The 22,751-nt window shown below is 43.1% G+C and overlaps 1 protein-coding gene across 3 annotated transcripts in view; it reads left to right on the plus strand.

Annotated features, from left to right (window-relative positions):
• Positions 1 to 22,751, plus strand: part of LOC145351139 (FERM domain-containing protein 6) — a 65,415-nt gene that overhangs the window by 10,954 nt on the left and 31,710 nt on the right. Inside the window, exon 1 of one of the 3 annotated variants that reach the window (XM_080200805.1) lies at positions 14,704 to 14,803. The exons of the other annotated variants lie outside the window; for them this stretch is intronic. The gene's annotated coding sequence lies outside the window, so the exon portion shown is untranslated. Of the gene's footprint in view, positions 1 to 14,703; positions 14,804 to 22,751 lie in introns of those variants that run through there. 3 annotated transcript variants of the gene reach the window in all.

Consider the following 22,751-nt stretch of genomic DNA (forward strand, 5'->3'; position numbering starts at 1 on the left):
TCAGTGGGCCGAATGGCCTATGTAGGGTTTGATGATCAAGTACTCAGTTCATACAGAGTAAGGTTTTCTCTACCCTACCTCCAGTAATGGTCCTTGAGCCTGAAACTCGGAAGCACAGTCCACAGTGGACATAGGTAGCATTTTCCATTTCCACACACAGTGGCTTCTCTGAATGCCACATTCCATTGTGACACTTTTGTGCTGTTGGTTCATTCCAAGTACAAATTGGGGTTAAAATTTTCAAACTCACTTTGCACAAGTGTTAATGGACGGACTTCCACCTGCTTTGTCTAGACTGGATAGTCCACCACATCAACAGCAAACAACCTGATCCAGTGCTCAACTATCCATTCTTTGTCCTGGAGCTCTGTTGTTCTTCAATGGCAAAATGCTGCATTTATATAGCACCTTTAACTGACACACCCAAAGATACTACTCATGAGCAAATTGGGCAAAATTTGATATCAAGCTACTTATTTATACAAGTAACCAAAAATTTGCTAAAACAGATAAATCTTAAGGAGTGTTTTAATGGAAAGGAGCGAGAGATGTGGAGGTGTTAAGGGAGGGAATGTCGGTATTTGGTGTCTAGACAATAGAAGGCATGGCTACCATTTAAATAGTGGATGTGCAAGAGGTTTGAATGGGGTGAACAGAGATCTTGGAGGATGGTAGGACTTGAGGACATTTGAGGTCGGAAGGAGTGAGGCCATGGAGAATTTTAAAGCCAAGATATTTTATATTGTTGAAACTGAATAAAATTAGACCAACAAATATTTGTACTTATCTCTTCAGCGTTGTCGATCTTGCATGATGTTAAGGATGTTTTCCCTCGTCTGGGAATCTAGAACTGGGGTTATATCAAGGTAAAGGTTATTTCAAAAGAAGGCTTTTAAGACAGAGATGAGGAGGAATATCTCTTCTGAGGGTGGTTAGTGTAAAGAATTCTCTCCCCCAGAGAGAGAGTGGAGGCAGGGTCATTGAATATATTCAGGAATGGCGAAGCAGGCTCGAGGGGCAGAATGGACCACTTCAGCTCCTATATCTTAATGTTCTTAACTTTGTAGGTGGTATGTTTTCTTGTCTTCTCCATAATCTGTTTGGGAAGAGCAGTCAGACATTACAGAGTTAAGAATGTGTGAAGTAGGAGTGGGAGCAGGCCATTCGGCCATTCAGGCCTAATCCACCATTCGACTAGACTACAGCTGATCCTCTACTTCAACGCCAATTTCCTGCAATATCCTCATAGTCTTTGATAGTTTTAATATCTAGAATTCTAATTATCTCTGTTTTGAACATATTCAATGACTGAACCTTCACAGCCCTCCGGGGTAGAGAAGTTAGAAGATTCACAACCCTCATGAGTGAAGAAATTCCTCCTCGTTTCATTCCTAAATGGCCTACCTCTTATTCTGAGCCTGTGGTTCCAGACTTGGTGCCCCTTCCTCCCATTTGATGCCAATGAAATTCTGCGATCAGCTAAAAGGAGACTTATTTTTCAGTAGGGTAAGGTGGCCAATTTCTGGATTTTTTACTCTTTGATGAGAATTTCCATGCCATTCATTAGTTATTGGGCATTTGGATGTACTATTCCATCTATGTGTCTGTGCTTTTGAGCAAGTTTGGGAGCATTCAGTCTTTCAAAATCAATCTGATGTATTCAATCTACCTACATAACTCCCTGATGATTGGAAATATGTCTGAGACATGCTTGACATTAGTTGTGTGTCACAGTCAACCCCATATATTAAACTGATCCACTGATACCTTCAATTAGTAATCACCCCAATTTATTATTTGTAGAAATTTCCACTGATTAGTTCAGGTATTTTAGTTTAGAAAGTGAAGGATTTCCCCCCTATTTTTCATCAGAAAATCTTTACCTGTATTTGATTGGATGAGTGGCATATCATAACAACTAGCTCTGTGTGAAATCCCATTCCAAATTTAGAGTTAATGAGAAAAATAAGGAGGATGGGCATTTTAAACTCTTCATCATGTCACCACACCTTCTGCCGACTGCATTAAGTCATCTGACAGATTTCCGGTCTCCTGTTCCAGACCTTAGATCTCCAATCGCCGTGGGTCATTAACAAAAAGACCTTGTGTGCAGATGTCAGTGCAGCTGTTTTTTTCTCTCCAATCCACTAGGTGTTATTTATACCAACCAAACCTTACTTAACTCTATTTGTGTTAGTCATGGTGTTTGTATAGTTCAAACTCCTGACTCAAGTGGCCTGTCCCACAGAAAGGTGAGACCACAAGTAATGAGCAGAGGCAGAACGTACAGTGCTGGATTCTCCGACCTCGCCCACAGCTGGGATTTTCCGATCTCGCTGCAGTGAACAGAGATATGGCTGAGCGCTAGATTCTCCGTTCTCTCCGGCAGCGGCGGCGGGACACGGACGGCCAGAGAATTCCAGGTCTATTCTTAGTTCCAACTGAAAATGTCCTGTAGTTTGTGTCCAGTCACTGATACTTTAAATAGGTGGATCATTATCTGTTGCTGTTTCAAATAAATAAAGCCTGTCAAATAAAGCTGTACCATCTTGTTAAATAGCACATTTATTCCTGGAATGTAAGCATTTATTCCCATCCCATGTCAGAGGGCATTAAAGGATCAAATACATTGCTGTGTAACAGGAGCCACATATGGAAACTCCAGCTAAAGATGGAGGATTTCCTTCCCTGAAGGATATCAGTGAAGCAGATGGGTTTTTACGACAATCAACGTTTAATTCCAAATTCTTATTGGAGTTCAAATGTCACCATCTGCTGCAGTGGGATTCGAACCAAGGTCCCCAGACCATTACCTTGAGTGTTTGGATTACCTTGCCCAGTGACAATACCATAGTGCAATCCCTCCCTCCCCATTGAATAGAAATAGGTGTTTGGTTTTGTCCCATTTTGAACAAATGAGCAGCACGAAAAGTTTCTGGAGTTTCAGAAAATCCTCTGTGTAGGTAGAGGACCAAGTTTTGAATGGAGCAAGAGATCCTTTTGGAAATTTGTATCAGTGAAGTGTGATCTTGATGACCTCAAAATAAACGTGACAAAAACCGGCATTGTGATGCTGTTCAAATGTTACAAGAGAGTAAACCTCTATTCCAAAGGAACCGGTATGACAGGCTATCTTATTTCATTCAGCAGGGAATGACTGCATCAAAATATTTGTTTACAGGTAAAGTTCATCCTTGATACTTTTCATAAAGTAAACAGCCATTAGTATCCATCTTCCTTTTATCTTTTCCTCAGTCAGGCTAAGGATATTTTTAAAAACGCTTAAGTTCTTTAAAATTGGGAATTATTAGTCTTGTTCCTGTTGAGAGGCCAGGGAGCTAACTTTCTGACAATCACAAGAAATAGAAACTGGAGTAGGCCAGGAAGCCTTTCAAGTCTGCCCTGCCATTTAATACGAGCTTGGCTGACCTATGCTGACCTCAACGCCTTTACTGTGCCACTTTCCATTTCCCTTTATTCCTCAATCTATCAAATATTTATCCGCTGCCATTTAAACGCTTTTAATGATCCAGCCTCCACTATAGGGCAGAGGATTCCAGAGATCCATCTCCCTCTGCGAGAAGAAATTTCTACCCACCTCAGTTTTAAAATAGGGTGGAAGGGCCTGTTTGTGCTGTAGTATTCTAAATGACTGGCCCTTTATCTTGTAGCTGTGCCCCCTTGTTTGAGGCTTTTCCACTGGTGAAAACATCTCACCTTTACCCTGTTAAGCCCCCTCGAGATCTTACATAGTTGAATAAGGTCACTCCTCACTCTTCTAAACACCAAGACCCAGACTGTTTAGTCTCTCTTGATAGGACCATCCTCTCATCCCAGGAATTAACCTGGCGAATCTCCTTTGTTACTGCCATTTTTTTAGGTGAGGAGACCAAAACTGTATGCAGGACTGTAGCTGAGGCCAATCTTCTGTAACCTCCTGTCAGTAAACAATGGGATGGATTTTATGTGACCCCTGATAGTTGTGTTTTTGGTGAGAGTTAGGTGGAGCACATAAAATAGTTTGGATGCCTAGCCTACCATCTCCCTGCCCATCCTTGAGCTGATGCCCATAATGCTCAAGCTAGGCGGGCATTGGTCGGAAGCCCGCCCACCATAGTCACCTTAGTTAGCAAGCCTCATTGACCTGGATAATACAGGGTCTATTCCTGAATACAGCTGAAATGGGCAGGCCAGTTTCTACGGCCTACGTGAAAAAGGATGGGAAGGAAGAGAGGGACACCTCATTTAGGGAGTCGCCCTACGCACACACTGGCACACTTACACCCCTCCTCCACCAAGATGTCACCCCAGCCTTCCGAATCATACTGCCGACTGTACAAAATCTGATCCCAGACACGTGGCCCATGGTTTGGATTGAACTGTGTGCAGATTTCCTTACATTGTTCCTCAACTTGTTTCTGCTTGACACCATTGCCCGCTCCCTCAGATTGGCTTGACTGAGATTGGGAACACAACTCTAGAAATGTTTCTGTGGTGGGTGATTGTAGTCAGTTGTTCTGTGTGAAATAATTGGGGTTCAGAGAACCAAAGTTATTTGGGTGAAGAGTGCTCGCTCCAGGAAAGCCAACTTTGGGCTGTTGTCCTCTCAGTTTACACATTGTGGAGCCCAGCTGGTGCTGCCAATTGTAAAAGTGGGTAAGTGGGGCACACACAGGGAACTAAAAGATTTATAATTTTGTCAGTATGCAAATGTTAGTGGCACCAGGATGCTGGACGTTGCCACATCAATAACCTCCAGCACAAGTTGTCTGAAAACAATAATGGAAATTACTCCCTCGTTCACCCCCACCCATGCCCCACTCACTCCCGTGCCTCACCTTCTCAATTCACCAAATTTTGTCACTGCCCTTGGACCTAAGAGCCAGTTCAGCTACTGTGACATGACACGTAGGGACAATGCAGCTTGATTCCAGATTGGAAACTACTTGTAGAGTATATTTCAAATAAAATTGACAGAAGCAAGCTGGAAATATCAAAACTCTCCTGGTGTTGCTTAACTGCTGTACCATCGGCTGAGATGTCACGGAGGTAGGCGTGCAGGATTATTCACCACTGCAGTGCTGTCCAGCCTCAGCAGCGATGTTGCTATGAAGCCTGACCTCGCACCTACGTACACCTTTATGCTCAGCAGAAATAGGGCAGCCCAGAAGCCCTTTAACATGTGGGTGAAAGGAAACCTCTCCTGTCCGTGCTGCAGGAAACCCCTTTTGCCCACTGCTGGGAAAGGAAAGACTGAATCATGGAAAAGAGACGCGATCAAAGCACTCGTTTACCATCTTTTTCATCTCTGACATTTTGGAATATTCAGCAATGTGTTTGTGTCTTGTCAAAAGCTGCCATTCTACTGATGAGCATTTTGATCTGGTTTACTTTTTTAAAAAAATTAATGTCTTGGTTTGAATTTTTTTTTGGCTTTCGTCAGATCCCTACAAAGTGTTAGGCAGCAGTGTGAAAGGAATAAGTGGGGGGGGTCAGGGCAGGAATGGGTTCCCTTGTGTTATAGGCTGAAGTAGAGCAAACAGCTGTGCTCCTGTGAGGAGATTAGATGAGCAGGTTAGTGGCCTTAAATACTCGGGTTACTCTCATAGTACTGCAGCTGACATGTACTGCTGGCTAAGGCCATCGTCTGACAGCTCTGGTGTGGGGGCAGGGAGTCATCCACAAAATACATATATCACAGTCACTGGGTTGACTTAGTGCAATGGCATCAGCACGTAACAGGAAAAATCTTTAATATGGTTCTCTTCAACTGCTCCCACTATCACCACAGTGTTGGCTGTGGCTTGTGTGGGTATTGCTCTCAATCCAGAGATTTGAGCCCACAATCCCGGCTGAAAGTCTCAGTACAATACTGAAGGGGTGCTGGATTGTTGGAGATGCCATTTTTCGATGGGAACCGAGACTCTGTCCCCCTCAAGTGGATGTAAGTGATCTAGCTAGAGTCCCTCGTCTCCAAGTCAAAAGGCTGTGGGTTCAGGTCTCACTCCCAGAGACTCGAGCACCAGATGCAGGCTGGCAATCTAGTGCAGTGCTGAGGGAGTGCTGCACTTGTCGAGGTGCTGTGTTTTGAATGAAACATTAAACAAAAGACCTCATCCCCACCCTCCGAGTGGATGTTAAAGATCTTTCTGAACAAATTCCAAAGAAGACAGGATCTACAGGCATTGAGAGACACAAGGACTGATTAGGGAAAGACAGCATGGCTCTGAGTGGAAAATCATGTCTCACAAATTTAATTGAGTTTTTTGAAGGGGTAACCAAGAAGGTAGATGAGGGCAATGCAGTTGATGTTATCTACATGGACTTTAGCAAGGCCTTTGACAAGGTACCACATGGTAGGTTGTTGCATAAAGTTAAATCTCACGGATCCAGGGTGAAATATCTAAATGGATGCAAAATTGGCTTCTTGACAGAAGCCAGAGGGTGGTTGTAGAGAGTTGTTTTTCAAACTGGAGGCCTGTGACCAGCGGTGTGCCTCAGGGATCAGTGCTGGGTCCACTGTTATTTGTCATTTATATTAATGATTTGGATGAGAATATAGGAGGCATGGTTAGTAAGTTTGCAGATGACACTAAGATTGGTGGCATAGTGGACAGTGAGGAAGGTTATCTCCAATTGCAGTGGGATCTTGATCAGTTGGGCCAGTGGGCTGACAAATGACAGGTGGAGTTTAATTGAGACAAATGCGAGGTGATGCATTTTGGTAGTTTGAGCCAAGGCAGGACTTATTCAGTTAATGGTAGAATGTTGGGGAGAGTTACAGAATGAAGAGATTTAGGGGTACATGTTCATAGCTCCTTGATAGTGGAGTCACAGGTGGACAGAGTAGTGAAGAAGGCATTTGGCATGCTTGGTTTCATCAGTCAAAACATTGAATACAGGAGTTGTGATGTCATGTTAAAATTGTACAAGACATTGGTAAAGCCACACTTGGAATACTGTGTTCAAATCTGGTCATCCTATTATAGAAAGGACGTTACTAAACTAGAAAGAGTGCTGAAAAGATTTACTAGGATGCTATCGGGACTTGAGTTGTAAGGAGAAGCTGAATAGATTGGGATATTATTCTCTGGAGCGTAGAAGGCTGAGGGGTGATCTGATAGAGGTCTATAAAATAATGACAAGGTAGATAGTCAATACCCTTACTAAAGGTAGGGGAGTCTAAAACTAGAGGGCACAGGTTTAAGGTAAGAGGGGAGAGATACAAAAGTATCCAGAGGGGCAACTTTTTCGCATGGAGGGTGGTGAGTGTCTGGAACAAGCTGCCAGAGGTAGTAGTAGAGGCGGGTACAATTTTATCTTTTAAAAATTATTTAGATAGTTACGTGGGTAAGATGGGTATAGAGGGATATGGGCCAAATGCAGGCAATTGGGATTAGTTTAGGGGTTTAAAAAAAAAGGACGGAATGGACAAGTTGGGCCGAAGGGCCTGTTTCCATGCTGTAAGCCTCTATGACTCTATGTTCAGAGGCGTCTTGGCCAATATTTATCCCTCAATCAGTGCCACCAGAAGTAGAGAATTATGGGACCCTGCCAGACGCATGTTGGTTCCTGTGTTTCCGACATTGTAACAGTGGCCAGAATTTTCCGGCCCGTTCTCACCAACAGGACACATCCAGTCCCACTGGAGTGAATGGCTCGCCACACCCTTCGTAGCGGGAGCTTGTCCACCGCACCAGCACCGGAAGATCCTGGCGGTGGCTGTAAATTACTTTGGAATGTCCTGAGGGCTGACAATATCAATCTTTCAAAGCTTTCTTTTTAATACGAATAAAGGATGTCTAAACATCAAGCGTTTTATCATGGAGACATGATCCGAACATTTCACATCACTTGCTATGTTTGCTGAACTGCTTTGTAGCTTCTAGCTAACTTTTAGCAATTAAACTTTTCGGTGTTTATTGTTTCAACAATTCCCAGGCAAGTTTTATGATTGGTTAGGCTGTTCTTTTCCTTTTCCAGGAGTGTTGTTTTTACGTGCGTGCAGGCTGTGTGATGTGTGTAATTCTATAACACACACAAGTATCAGCAATGGAGTTGCCAGGCTGTAACCTAATCTCTTAGCTTTGATACCATCTGAACTCCTTAATTATAGCTTTGTAATTCACTCCCAACTCTCTATTATTCCTCCGTGTCGCAAGCTGGAAAGGGAGGAATTGGATTGTTATCAGTCCAAGGTTCTCCTGTCTCTTGAAGACATCGGTTGGGACTTTGCAGCCCCCTCCCTCCACCTGTGGAGGCAGCTCACTAATGGCTGCCGGTGGATCTTCCTGACTGACTGTGTGGAAGTCCAGGGGCGAAGGGCCGGAAAATCTCACCTTGTCAAAGTACTGGAATTTCAGTGGCACCCTACCAAAGTTACCCTTCCTCATATCTGTCCAAACAATGGTCCTCACTTGTTGTTAATGACGGTGGTGGTGCGAGTAGTTTGATAACAGCAGGAGATTTAACCAGGAGAGATTTGGAGGCTACAGGACAGCTGAGCCTATCCATCTTCACATCTGACAGCCAAAGCCGCACATTTACAGGGTCACTGAGTCGTGTTCCGGAGTGAAAACCTTGCAGTTCCCCTCCCTACACGACCCCTGCCACCTCGCTCATCAGGGGCAGCACTGGGCGATTATAATGTCCCTGTTCCTGCCTTTGCTGAGATTACCTAACGTGACACATCCCGGGAGTTATGTGGGTCAGCAGACTAACTCCAGCTGAACCATTTAACCTCTGCCTGTATAAAAGAAGCCATCAGACGACACTGGGCCTCCTGAAGTGGGCCACCTGTTTTGCTGCTGCTTTGAGAGGCTGGCAACTGAAATGTGACTTTACAGATGCTGAAGATCTTGAATGCTCTGGGGGGGGGCCGGGAGGCTCCTCATCATCAGTCAGCCTGAGAAGACATGTTGCAAAGGCGGCAGCCCCTGTCAGTACCTCTGGTGAGTGAAACAAAATACTGAGAACTAATTGGGAGGGGGGGTGAAATCAGGGGTGCTTGTGTTTCTTTTTTACAAGAAGGCTGGCTTAACTGGAATAATCTTAATGCGTATCCAGTAAATATGCTTCACACCGCTGGGTGGTTAGCCGAGCTTCAGGTGCCTTTATACACGTGTAAAAGTTGACCTGTGCGTCGGTGCACACTTTAACCTTTGTGTAAAGTCTTTGGAAACGTGTGACTGGGATTGTGAGAGCCTCTTGATTTGAACACCTCTATCAAATCTCATCTCAACCATCTCTTCACCAAAGAGAGTCGTCCCAACTTTCCGATCTTTCCACCTAACTGAAGCTCCTCATCCCTGGAACCCATTCTTGTGAATGGGTCATGTTGCTTTTATTCGTAACCTCTAACTTTGCTGACAAGTTTGTTGTGCAACACTTTATCAAATGCCTTTTGGAAGTTCATGTACAGTGCATCAACAGCATTATCCTCATCAACCTTCTCTGTTACCTCAAGAAACTCAAGCAAGTTAACGAGATTTGCCCTTAAACTTGTGTTGACTTTCTTGAATTGAAAAAAGTCACTTGTTCAAATTATGTGCAGATTGTTTCTGCCCTGTTTAAGGCTCAGTTTATAAGTCCAATTTATGCCATGAAGTGAACATGACCTGATTAAGCTCGGTGATGGATCGAAATTCCATTGTGCAATATCTCTTGGACTCTGCCTCATTCAAGGAAATGTGGGCACAAACTTGAAAAATTGAGACATTTTAACATTATTTAGAGGTAATTTTACACTGTAAGGGATGGGACACAGTGCGGAAAGTTTTGCCGTGGCTGGGGTGGTCTAGGATGAAGGACAAAGATTCAAGATTGAATGTCAGGGATTTAAAAGAGAACAGAGAAGAAACATTTTGTGAAAGTGTGGAATGCGCTGCTGGAGTTAGTGACTGAAGTGGAAACCATGTCAACACTTAAGAATAGGTTAGCTGACTGAAAGAAAGGAGGCTAAGAGAATAACTTGGCTGTGGAAAGCATGTCGAGAGGCAGTGATTGAAACAGAGGCAATATCAACATTTAACAACCTGCTGGTTCAAGTAAAGGAAACTAAAGGCTTGCAGTAACTGAGTGAGCACATGGGATTTGGACTAGTCGTACTGAACACCTGCTTCCATGCTGTATTTCTGTGCAAAGAGCCATCTATAATTTTCATATCCAAAGTAAATCTGCTGTGGAATTGCTCAGTGAGCTACTTCATATAATCCTGGAGGTTATCAACGAAGTATGGCAGAAAATGTATTACTTAATGCAAGTACAATACCCACAGAACACATTGATTACCTGCAAGACATAACATATTTATAACAGCTGGTTACTTTAAATTTGATTACTGTGAAAAAATGCCCCCCAGTTGCTTCTATCCCTCCACTAACTTCCTGTTGGAGAGGATATGTCTGAGTGACTGCTATCCAATATATCACTTCAAAGGCAGCTCCAATGGAAATAGCAAAATAAGTAGAAACAACTTAAAAGACAAGGCTCGCTTTATTGTGAAATCAATCACTTGGAAGGAAAAGGATAACATGCTGAAATCTACCAGCTGAGGAGGGTCCAGGAAATTTGAGCAGCCTTGTTTAAATATGGTAGCCAACTTTAACTTCCTCAAGGGTCAAAGGGTATGACAGGTATATCCCAAGCAATGTACTTCAGTTCTTTGAAGCCAACTGAGAGAGAGAATGTATTTGCTTTGTCAGCAGACATAACCTTGTGGGTAAGATAGTTTATGGATGTTAATTCTTGTTTAGAATGATTAAAGCTGGGATCTTCCTGTCCTGCTCACAAGCACTGGGATTTTCCAGGGCACGAGAAGTCAATGAACTTTCTGGCTGGCTTCCCAAATTTTCCATTCCTGCCCACGGCTGGTCCGATCACAGTTGGAACCAGAAAATCTTTTCTGTTATAAACCTTGGAGGGGCAGTGAAATCCAAGAAGGCAGCCAAGAAATTATAGGTTAAGAAAAATAGGTGGGTGGATTAAATAGTGACACATGAAATTTAAATTTAAGCTGTTGTGTATAAGAAGGAAAACAAGGGCAATGTACTTATTTCCTGACCGATGTTGGGGAGGATGTTGAAAGAACATCTAAGTAAACAGTCACTTGGGAGGACAGAACTTGAATATTGCTGGAAAGAGACATGCTCCTGAAGCTTTTCCTCTTTGACTCATCTCGACAAGGACAACAATATCAAATTTCAAACCATCACAATTTATAATAAGGGTAAAAGGGTGCTGATTAGTTAGCAAGTTGATTCTTGATTGGCTGAGGCATCACCATGGAGAAAGCTGTAGAAAACTACAACCTCCCCTAACTCTTTGGCACTTCAGCAAAGGTCTTGAACATATTCCTTTTGTTTGCAGAGAACCGGTCACTGTGTATGAACGTATGTCAATTCCAGCCATTAAGTGTAAATAAGCCATATTATGAACTTGATTTATAATCTTAAATTGGTTGTTAGATTGTTCAACAGGTATAAGTATTATAGTAGACTCATTATTCGCAACCAGTGGAGAGCAGCAGTCAAGATCAGACGAATGCTAAACAATATAACTAAAAGAGCAGATTATAAGTCAGAGGAAAACCTAAATGAACTGTTTAGTGCTTTGCCCTAGTGTACCTTGAGCACGAGGTCCATTCCTAGTTGTTAAGAAACACAGCAGATAGTTAAGTGTAAATGGTGATAGAGGGAAAAGCACTAAGACTGCTTCTAATTTATGAGATGAATCATGTGCTTTTCAGTCTGGCAAAGCAATGTTTTAAAGAATTTTAAGAGATACAAGTACAGTATCTTAAATCTGGCACCCTTAGAACTGAGGCTGTGCCGGATTTTGGATATTGCTGGATTTTGAGTTGGTGGTTCCAGCCATGGGCAGCTTGGGTCATGCCAGGTTGGGTGGGGTCAAAGGTTGCTTGGAGCATTGGTCAGAGTGGCACCCGAAGCCAGTAACTGGTCTGGAGCCACACGGTGCCAATGCAGCTCCTAGCTGAATTGTTCGGGTATTTTTGTCTTTAATTACTTAATTGAAATTCTTGCATGGAGCATTATAAAAATGTTTGGTTTTGGGACACTGCAGTTTTGAGTAGTCAGATTTGTGGTTCTCTACCTGTATGTCTTTGCTAAGAATATGGAACCTCTTAAAAGTTTACTCAACCAGTAACTGGATGACTGCCTTATATTCATTACAAATCTTGAATTGTTATGATAGACTGTAAATTGTAGGCTTCAATAAATGTCTTCTCTTTATTTTTAGATTTGTGCATTTTCAGAACAAGCTGTGCCCTATATAATTTAACTTGTTCAGTGAAAAGGTTCTCTTTTAAAACCTGTTTTGCTAAATTGAAAGAGTCTTATTCCAGAAATATGCCCAAGCTTGTTTGCTCTCACATTAAACATGTTACATACGAACATACAAATTAGGGGCAGGAGTAGGCCACTTGGCCCCTCGAGCCTGTTCTGCCATTCAATAAGATCATTGGCGCTGATCTGATTGGCATCTCGACTCCACATTCTGAACTACCCCAGTTAACCTTTCACCACCTTGCTTATTATCATAAATCTATCTCGCTCTGACTTAAAAATATTTAAAGATTCTGCTTCCACTGCCTTTAGATGAAAAGATTCCCAAAGACTTTCAATCCTCTGAGAGAAAAAAGATCATCCCATCTCTTGTCTTAAATTGGCACCCCTTTTCTTTAAACAGTGACACCTGGTTCTAGGTATTCTGTGAATTTTACCACTTTAAGTGAAAATTCTGTGGGGTAGAATTTTCCTGCGGTCTTCAGCACCCGGCTGCCAGCCTCGAACTGGGGTCAGAAGCCCACACTGTGTGAGGAACAGTCCCCCACCTGATATTTTGCCAATTAATAGCCACAGAGTGACGTTGTCCTCCAATTAAGGAAGGTGAGCAGGTTTTCAGAGCTTGAGGGCTAATAGGAAGCCCATTTTGGAAGCAGTCACCCTCAATATGCAGTGGGACTGCCAGTCAACGAGATTATTTACATGGGTCTCTGGAATGGAGTCAGACTGCCCTGTTTTACCTAATCAACCATATAACTTAGGTTAAATGGAGCAAAGCATTTGTGTGAAGCTCAAATCTTGGTGCAATGTTAGCGAAGTATGAGCTCTCCTATTGGCTTTGGAGCTTCTAAAATTTTAGATGTTAGCAAAGGGCCCTCATATGAATGGACAATCTAATGTGGGGGATTGGTGGGAGGGGTGAGGGGGTGGTAGCGAGGAGGATTGAGGGGTGGAGGTGCATTATCAGGCATAAAGGCTAAATAATTACATTGTGGAGATCCTGAAGTTCAATGTCATTGGGTTGGAGGGGAGGTGTAGATGGGGACATTTGGGATGGGAAATACCGCCAGCATAAACCATGTTTTGGGATTCTCATGCGGTTTCCTGCTCCCATCACTGATGCCCCCACTCCTGAAAACAGTAACACAGAATTCCCCCCTATGTGCACTCAAAGTCATATAGGCCAATCAAGTTTCTTTGCATAGGCTGTTGAATCTTTTTTATTTCCTTTCACCATTTCTGTTGGCTAGCCCTCTGCTCCCCGAAAACATGGGCCAGAACATTCTGGCTGTTGGTGCCAGCAGGATCTTCCGGGTACGCCGACGACACACTCCTGCTGTGGGTTTCCCGGTGGTGCGGGGTGGAGTCAATGGGAAATGGTGGGAGCAGAAGGAGCGCCATCCCCCCACCTCCCCATGAGATACATGTCATGGGAAGACATGTGCATGGATTCATGCAGAAGTACTTTATGCCATTTCCCATTGCACCAGTAGCTTTAATAAAGGTTGGAAGGGTTGGAAAATGGCAGAAGTGTTTCTTTCACTCAGATTTCTGTAGAGCGTAAAGGTGAGCAAGGAAGATTGTAGTGTAGCCACCTGAGTGATGAAAGCCCCCTGAGATTTGCTCATTTCAATCTTCTGTGCTTAAAAAGAACATCTTGAGCCATTGTAAGCAGCACAAGGACGAATGCTTGGCAGATAGTTCCCCTTGTGGGAGAGTCTGGAACAGTTTAAGAATAAGTGGTCTCTCCTTTAAGACATAGATGAGAAGGAGTTTCTTCTGAGGGTTACTAGACTTTGGAATTTTCCTCTCCACTGAGCAGCGGAAGCAGTTTCATTGAATATACTCAAGGCTGAGTTAGATTTCTGATTGACAAGGGAGTTGAAGGTTATGGAGGTGGGTTTCTGAGGTATTGATAGCTAAATTGGATGTACATTGCTGTTCCTTCATTGTTGCTGAGTCAGTGCTCTGGGATTCCCTTCCTACTATCAATGTGGGAACATTGTCATCATGCAGTCTGGCAGTTTGAGAAGAAGGTCTCTCCTCCTTCCCAGGGCAGCCAGGGATGAGCAGTAAACCCTAGCTTCTAGCCTGGGATAAACAGAGGAAAATTGCTGCTTCCCTTTTCTTTTGTAAACCGTTCTCTTAACTGTTTGATTTGGCTTTAATGACGTTGTACATAAAACCGAACGTTTGGACTTCCTGAAGGAGTGCAAATCAACTCTGTTGAAATATCACATTCAATGCACGTAAGCGTGATGGATTGGACGGAATGAATGGCAAGTATGTTATTAAAAAATGTACGTAATGTAGGAGGACAGGCTCGAGCTGTGTGCGCTGCAGGGAGAACACCCTATCTGAGTGCATTTCATTCCGCTTTGAGGCTTCAACGCCAAAGAAATTCGGTCGCTCGGGGGCACACCTGCTCCCAGCCCAGAATCACCCTACCCACTCTGCCACCATGGTTCATGGAGATGGATGTTACCAAATACCTAAATGTAAGTACTGAAATATTTCAAACTGGGAGTACAGCATCGGGGTGAGCTGACAGCAGTGTAAGTGATTACCTGACCTGGTGCCAGCGTTTTTGTTTGAGGTTTGTCATATGTAAAGGGAATGGTGCATGGTGTATCACGGTGCCATTACCCTTTCAACTGTGCCTAGGCCCAAGTGGTTGAATTCCTTTGCAGTGTTAGGGTGTTTTCCCAACAGTGCATACAGTTTGAATGTGTCCTCCGACATTACATACATTCTTTAATAACCTATGTGCCCTTTAAACTGTACGATCTGTCATGCTTGTCTGCATTGAATGTAATATTGCCACAGAGGTGATTTGTGCTCCTTCAGGAACCCAAATTGAAAGTACGTATCACAAACTTTAACTGTAATAACTGGATGTTGGCTTTTCATATTCCTTTAAACAACATGATCAGTGCATACACATTTCAGAGATTGTAGGTGATGTAAACTGACCTGTTCATCTCAGAACAATACTCCGTTTGTACCTGTAACAAGTCTTCGGATCCGTTTATTTACTAAGTCTAACAGCAGCACACAGAGTATTAATAGTTAACCATGAGTGTCAGAGGAACTGGCACTCATGGTTAAGTACAAGGTAAAGACTCTGTGATTGGCCCATCAATTGGATCCTTAATGAGGGAGTTCATATTCCAATCGGCCAACATCAATGGCCTGATTGAAGTCGTTACAGTGCCCACCCTGCCACTGTAATGCCTACTCCAGATTGCTATCAGTGCCCCCTGGTGAAGATGAGTGTGAATGCTGATTAGATTTCAGGCAAATAACTGGCCAACAACACCCATTGTTTAGGCTTGTGCAAATAAGAGTGGACACTCGAACAGCCCCTGCTGTATCTTGGGTGGAGCCTTGAGGGAAATCTGACCATCATCTCTGTGATAACCACCCCAGGACTTAGATAGGGAATCGCTGATTGACTGTCCAGTAGGACTCGTGGAATACAAATTCCAGTGGTGATAGGTACTTGATAGGGCGGACCCCTGAGTTGGATTTATTCTATCGTCCCAGATGGGATTCATGTACATATACCACAGAATTGTGGTTGAAATTTACTTTGACAAATAAAATGTTGTTCCTTTCCGGTTGGCTTCCTGAATTATTGCACTCTTTAGAGTCCCAGAAGCTCGGGGTTCCACTTTGAAAATCTATTTGTTATTAATCTAGACTGCCATAGAATGAAGTCATGGAAATAGGCCATTTGGCCCAAACAGTTTTTGAGCCTCCTCTCACCCAACTTCAATTCACCCCATCGAAAAAACCTTATTCTTTTTTCTTCCTCTAATGTATAAATCAAAGCTAAAATTATTTTATGTGTGACTTGCTGCTGATCAAACGTTTCAGTCACAATAATGCAACTGCTTTTAGTTACAATGCCAAACATTTTGGAGATGGGGGAAAAGTGGAGACAAATAATTCTGTATCAATATGGATACAAATGGTAAAGTACAAAGGTTTGTTAGACACCTAACATATCTGAAATGCAGCAAATCCCTGCAGCATGAATCAGTTGGTTTGTTATGATACAGAGGTTAATGTCCTGTAACTCGTGAGGAATGATCTTTACAGATTAATACTTTCCCCAACATCAGTCAACTGAGTTGTTTGTTTTGTGATAGAGACAAATAATGCGTATATTGAGCCAGGCGCCAGTTTATCACAAAATGCTTTAATAACTGCACTTTGGATTCCGATACTCAGTGGGTGGAATGGACATTCCTGGAATTCTTAGTGAAAGCTTTGAGGCTAATCTGCACATAGCCTGCCAATTGGGGTTCTCCAATTGACCTCAGTGCTCTGGGCTGAGGAGCGGAGAAACTTGGTATCCAAACCCTGGTAATTCACAATGGGAAACTGCCCATTCAGGGCAGGTTTGGAATCGGCAGTCACACTTCCTTCCACTGTTGAATAGCTCTCCAATGATCAATGGCTGGGCTGCATTTTTAGGCCCTGGTGGTGTGGGGGAGACTGAGACAGGCAGGTGTGGAACTTTGCACCAGTGGCTCATTCCCCAATTTCGTCCCACTCCTGGGGACTTTTTGAGAGGGATCTTGGGGGTTGGGGGCGCAGTGGCTACTTGCCCACCAGTGGTGAGTAGCCAATTAAAGGCCTATTGTTGGAGGCCAATTGAGGAGCCAGTACTCCAGGCTCCATTCCTGCCTGGTTTTATCTACAGCAATAGACCTTCCTGTGCAAGACTTTCCCCTGTCTCCCCTTGCTCTCAATTTGTCCTGACTACTAATTTTTTCATTTAAAAATAAGAGTTGGAGAGAGGGCACCTCCATTTTGGCATCCTGAAGCTGCCTCTGAGTTGGAGTCTCGCCCACTGTCCTCCCAGCTTTAGAAGCCCTGTAAGACAGCTCTGGCCAGTAATTGGGCCAATTCGAGGAAAATACTCGAGTGTCTTGACACAAGCCTGATGACAGGGTCCTGATCTCCACATAGCAAATCCAACCCCTGGTGTTTTGCATTTGGAATGAGACTGCAGAAAGGTGTTGACTTCCTACCGTCATCCAAATGGGAGTCAATACTTGAGAAATCTGTGTGATTTCAAGGTTAGAGTAGCAAATGGATATTAGGAACACAGGAGCAGGAGTAGGCCATTTAGCACCCCCCCCACCCCCCTCGCACCCAGTGCCCATTCTGGGGGGGGAAATTGAAAACCTGGGGCTTTAATTTCTGTTGATGGATCTAATTGGCTGTTCAGAACTAAATATCGATATCACAGATGCTCTCAGTGGCCAAGAGCTGCTTTCTGGCCTGGTTGGAGATTTCCATTTATTATGGGAGTGGAGAGGAAATTTTGACAGTACGTAAGATTCATAAATAAATGTTGTGACAGTGAATTTTGTGTGTGCGTTGTTACAGGCTTACCCAAAGGTGTGGGACTATGAATTACGATCAAAGAATTTAGAGAGAGAGCATACAGATTGTAGTTAATCTTTAGCTGCTAATCCTTTTTGGTTTTGATGAACTTGTGCTGATCGCCTTTACACCAAACATCTTGTCATTGGGAGTTGGTGATTAAGTAAGATCCCTTCTGTCCATTGTCCATATTATTGTTGTGTCAGGGCTTTGCTACTATCCCTCCTGAACTACGTCTATTTTACTTACCATGGAACGGCATGGTGTGTACCTGAGCAGGTGTGGGTCAAGAATGGACACGTTTTGAGCTTGCTGGTTTTCCCTGGCTCCTCATTGAAAATCCTCGTTAACTTTAATTGCTGGAAGAACAAAACCAACCTCCCGAGGAAGCGGCTTACTGAGAAGTAAATCCAGGTTTTGTTCCAGCCGAAAGTAGGAAGTGGAAGGATTTTTCGACCAGAATAGACTGGTGGTCGTGGCAATGGGGCTGGGGTTGTGGGTGAGGAGGTGAGGTTGTGGAAGGGGTGTCACAGGATTAATGTTTGAAATGTTAGCTGTTGTGAAAAATATCATGCACACACGTGGAATTGAGGTTGATGGTACCTGCGTGAGCGCGAAACTGGCTCACTAGCTCATGCATTAGCAAGTATCTGGTGTATATTGGCAGAATTTCCTGTACCATCAACTGTTGACCAGGAATTCCCGTATAAAGCCAATAGACTTTTGGATGCGCGCCAAATTTTCTGGTCTGGCATGCACCCATTCATGCCGTCGGTGAGACTGGAAAATCCCAGGCATGTGTGGGTGTGTCCGCCTACGTGCTGGTGTGTCTGCCTGCCATATTATTAGCCCTCACTTTATGTGTGTTTGGTCAGACCGTTTTCAAATCTTCGACTTGGTTCTGAACTGGTCAACTGATTTCTGGTCTGATGGAAGCGATTATTCATTCGTATACGCAGAAACATAGGAAATAGAAGCAGAAGTAGGCCGTTTGACCCTTCGAGCCTGCTTCGCCATTCATTTTGATCATGGCTGATAATCAAATTCAATACCCTGATCCTGCCTTTCCCCATATGCCTTGGTTCCTTTAACCCTGAGAGCTATTTCTAATTTACTTTGAAATCACACAATGTTTTGGCCTCAACTACTTTATGTGGCAGCAAATTCCACACATTCACCACACCTCTGGGTGAAGAACTTTTCTCCTCACCTCATTTCTAAAAGTTCTAACCCTTACCCTTTAAACGCTGACCCCTAGTTTTGGATTCCCCCACCGCTGGGAACATTCTTTCTGAATCTAACCTGCATAATCCTGTTAGAATTTTATAAGTTTCTTTGAGATCCCCTGTCTTCTAAACTCCAACGTATAGAATTCTAACTGACTTAGTGTCTCCTCATATATAGGGGGAGATGGTGGTTTAGTGGCAATGTCACTGGACTCATAATTCCAGAAGCCCAGGCTAATGTTAAGGGATCACGGGGTCAAATCCTGCCATGGCAGCAGGTTGAATTTAATAAATCCAGAGTTGAAAACTAATGGTAGTCATGAAGCTATCATTAATTGAAGTAAAAACTCATCTGGTTCACTGATATCCTTTAGGGAAGGAAATCTGCCATCCTTAGCTGGTCTGGCCTACATATGGCTCCAAACCCCGAGTGATGTGGTTGACTCTTAATTGTGCTCTGGAGTGGCCCAGCAAGCCACTCAAAGGCGACTGGGGATGGGCAGCAGAAATTTGACTTGCCTGTAGAGTCCACATCCCATTAAAGAATAAGGAAAAAGTTCTCACTTGGGAGAGTGTTAATTTTGTTAACTCTGGGATCTTCTGGCCACCCACACCCAAAGACTGGAAATTCCTGCCTGAGGTCAATGGACCTTTACGTAGTCCGCTGCATTTTCTGTCTTGCCAGCTCAGTTCACGCAATGGGTGGAAGTGGAAAATTCAGCTTGGCTTTTTCTTCTCCTTTGCATTTCTTTGTGATTGTTGACATTTTATTTTCAGGTAGACTTTTAAGATCTTTTGAAAGAGCTGCCAATTGGCATCGGAATGTGACCTTTATGAAGAGATTCTCAGCCATTGTCACGCCTCTTCAAATTATAAACTAGTAGAAAGAATTCTTTCTATCCCCTCCCACTCCATCCCAACATCACCCCAAATTAAACATCTGGGAGCACCAATTATCTGGCTTGCTCACGTGTCTACCCATACAGCTTAGACTCTCATAGTTAGTGCACCTCTCTGGATTAATGAATTGAGTCTAGCATGAAGGGGTTGCATTATTAGATGCCAACTTCTCCGACAGTATCCCTTAAAGTCAGCACTCAATGCAAACACACTTCTTTAAGACTCTTATAGTTTTAATAGAATCTGTAGTATTGCTGAAAAAAAGAGACATGCTGTCTAAGCTTTTCATAATGACTCACCAGGACATATCGCAAGCATATCAACAATAAAGGAAACAATAATTCATACTGCATGGGAAGATAATTAACCCCTGTCAACGCTATTAATTACAGTTAATTTATAGCCTGCTTGGAGTCTTTGCATTCAGTGGGAGGATAAATGCATAGTTTGAATTCCTAGAGAGAACACTCACTTCCTGGGAGGCAACAATACCTGATTTGCAACAGCTTACGTTTATGTGGTTCCTTTAAAATTTCGAAACATCCTAACTTCACAGGAGCACAACTTGGTACCAAGGCACATAGGACAGTTTATTCAAAGATGTGGATGTCAGGAGTTTTCTAAAGGAAGGGGAATCCCACAATTGGAGCCTAGGCAGCTGAAGTCAGATTTATCAATAAAGTCCATAAGATATGGGAGCAGAATTAGGCCATTCGGCCTATCGAGTCTGCTTCACCATTCAATCATGGCTCATACGTTTCTCAACCCCATTCTCCTGACTTTTCCCTGTAACCTTACCAATCAAGAACCTCTCTATCTTTGTCTTAAATATGCTCAATGACCCGGCCTCCACAGCCTTCAGTGACAATGAATTCCATAGGTTCACCACCCTCTGGCTGAAGAAATTCCTCTTCATCTCAGTTCTAAAGAGTCATCCCTTTATGTTGAGGCTGTGCCCTCGGATCCTAGTGTCGTCTACTAATGGAACCATCTTTCCCAAATCTACTCTCTTCAGGCCATTCAGTATTCTGTAAGTTTCAATGAGATCCCTCCCTCATCCTTCTAAACTCCAAGTACAGATCCAGGGTCCTCAAACGCTCCTCATGCATAAAGCTTTTCATTCCTGAGATCATTCTTGTGAGCCTCCTCTGGACCCTCTCCAGGGACAACACATCTTTCCTGAGATACGGGGGCCAAAATTGCTCACCAGACTCCAACTGTGGTCTGACCAGAGCCTTTAACAGCCTCAGCAATACATCCCTGCTTTTGTATTCTAGTACTCTCGAAATTAATGCTAATGTTGCATTTGCCTTCCTAACTATCAAGTCAACCTGCGAGTTAACTTTAAGAGAATCTGACCATAGGCTGGTCTCCCCTTTGAGGGGGAGAGCTGACTGGTGGTGGTTTAATTGGAGGATCACCACACCTTAGGCGAGGCTGAGAAGGTAGGACCTTTCATGAACAACCTCAGCCAGTACTGGAATTGAACTCTTGCTGTTGGCGTTGTTCTGTATCTTAAACCAGCCATCCAGTCAACTGAGCTAAACCGACTCCCCCAACGGCTATCAATAGTGGAGTGATGGAAGTCTTGAATGCACAGGAGGTCAGAATTTGAGGAGCCCCTGATAATGGCTATTGCCAATCATTGTAGAACATAATACTCAGATCACTGACAGCTTTGGGGAAAGAATGCTGTTTTTAAAAAAAGTTCACCCACAATGAGATACTGAGCATGGAAATGTAAATATTTCCAAAGACCACCTGACTTAGTGGACCTCTGGTGTTCAGTTTTACCTGGTAGAGTCCAGGATATATGACAAATATCTACAGTGCCACCAGAAATCTATATATGTATGTGACAAATCCTCCAGATATGGCAATTACCACTAAATCCCCAATTATTTGCAATATGTTATTGTGCAACACACAAAGTGGAAGGTTATAATGTTAAAGGAGCTGAAAAAGATAAGGATGGACCAGATTCTGCTGAGGTTTAAACCCAAGGATGAGAATTTTGAAATCGACGTGTTGCTCAACCTTGTATTTAATACTTAATTAGGACTGGAACAATGTAACTGATGTATATGTGTAGTTTGTATGCATAGTTATTGGATAGGTGGGAATGAATTACAACTCTAGAATTTAGTTAGCTGATTCTGATGACATAAATTTCAAGGGGTTTGATCATCTTAAATTTTATTTACAGTCTTTGCATATTTTCTTTTTCTATTTTTGACTTTGAGTCCCTCCTGCCTTTATTGCCAAAAGCACATTTTTGATGTTATTCATCAAACGCAATCAATGTGAGGGGCCAAAGCCCACAGCATGGGAGCACACCAATATTGAGAAGAGAAAAAGTAAAATTCTTAAAAGAAAATCTACAGTTGGAGGAAAGAAATTCTGACAAAGGGTTTATCACCAAAATCCTTGAAAGTGTGTATTGCACAGTAGCATGTCTTATGATGAGAGGCTGACTAAATTGTGCCTATACTCTCTGGAGTTTGGAAGAATGAGGGAGAGCTCTTTGAAACGTATAAGATCGCGAAGGGTTTTGACAGGCTACACAGTCTCCCGGGACTGGAAATCTCGAACATGATGAGGGCACAGATAAACGGGTTGATCAATTAAGATGGAGATGAGAAGACATTTCTTTAGGCTTGTGAATCTTTCAAATTCTCCACTAGGTTTTGATGCTCCGTCGTTAAGTACATTCAGATTGGTTTTTCATCTCTCAGGGAGTTAAGCAATATGGGGAACAGGCAAGAAAGTGGAATTTGAGATAGAAGATCACCTTTGATTAAATTGAATGACAGAGCAGGCTGTAGGGCTCATATGTCAATTCCACCTCCTCCCTCGTAAGGCATGTTTGATTAAATTGGGGATTTGGCTGTATGTACAATGTGCTCAAAGACCTGTTATA

The sequence above is a fragment of the Carcharhinus amblyrhynchos genome, chromosome 12 (genome assembly GCF_965287045.1).
Source record: "Carcharhinus amblyrhynchos chromosome 12, sCarAmb.v2.hapA, whole genome shotgun sequence".
Lineage (NCBI taxonomy): Eukaryota > Metazoa > Chordata > Chondrichthyes > Carcharhiniformes > Carcharhinidae > Carcharhinus > Carcharhinus amblyrhynchos.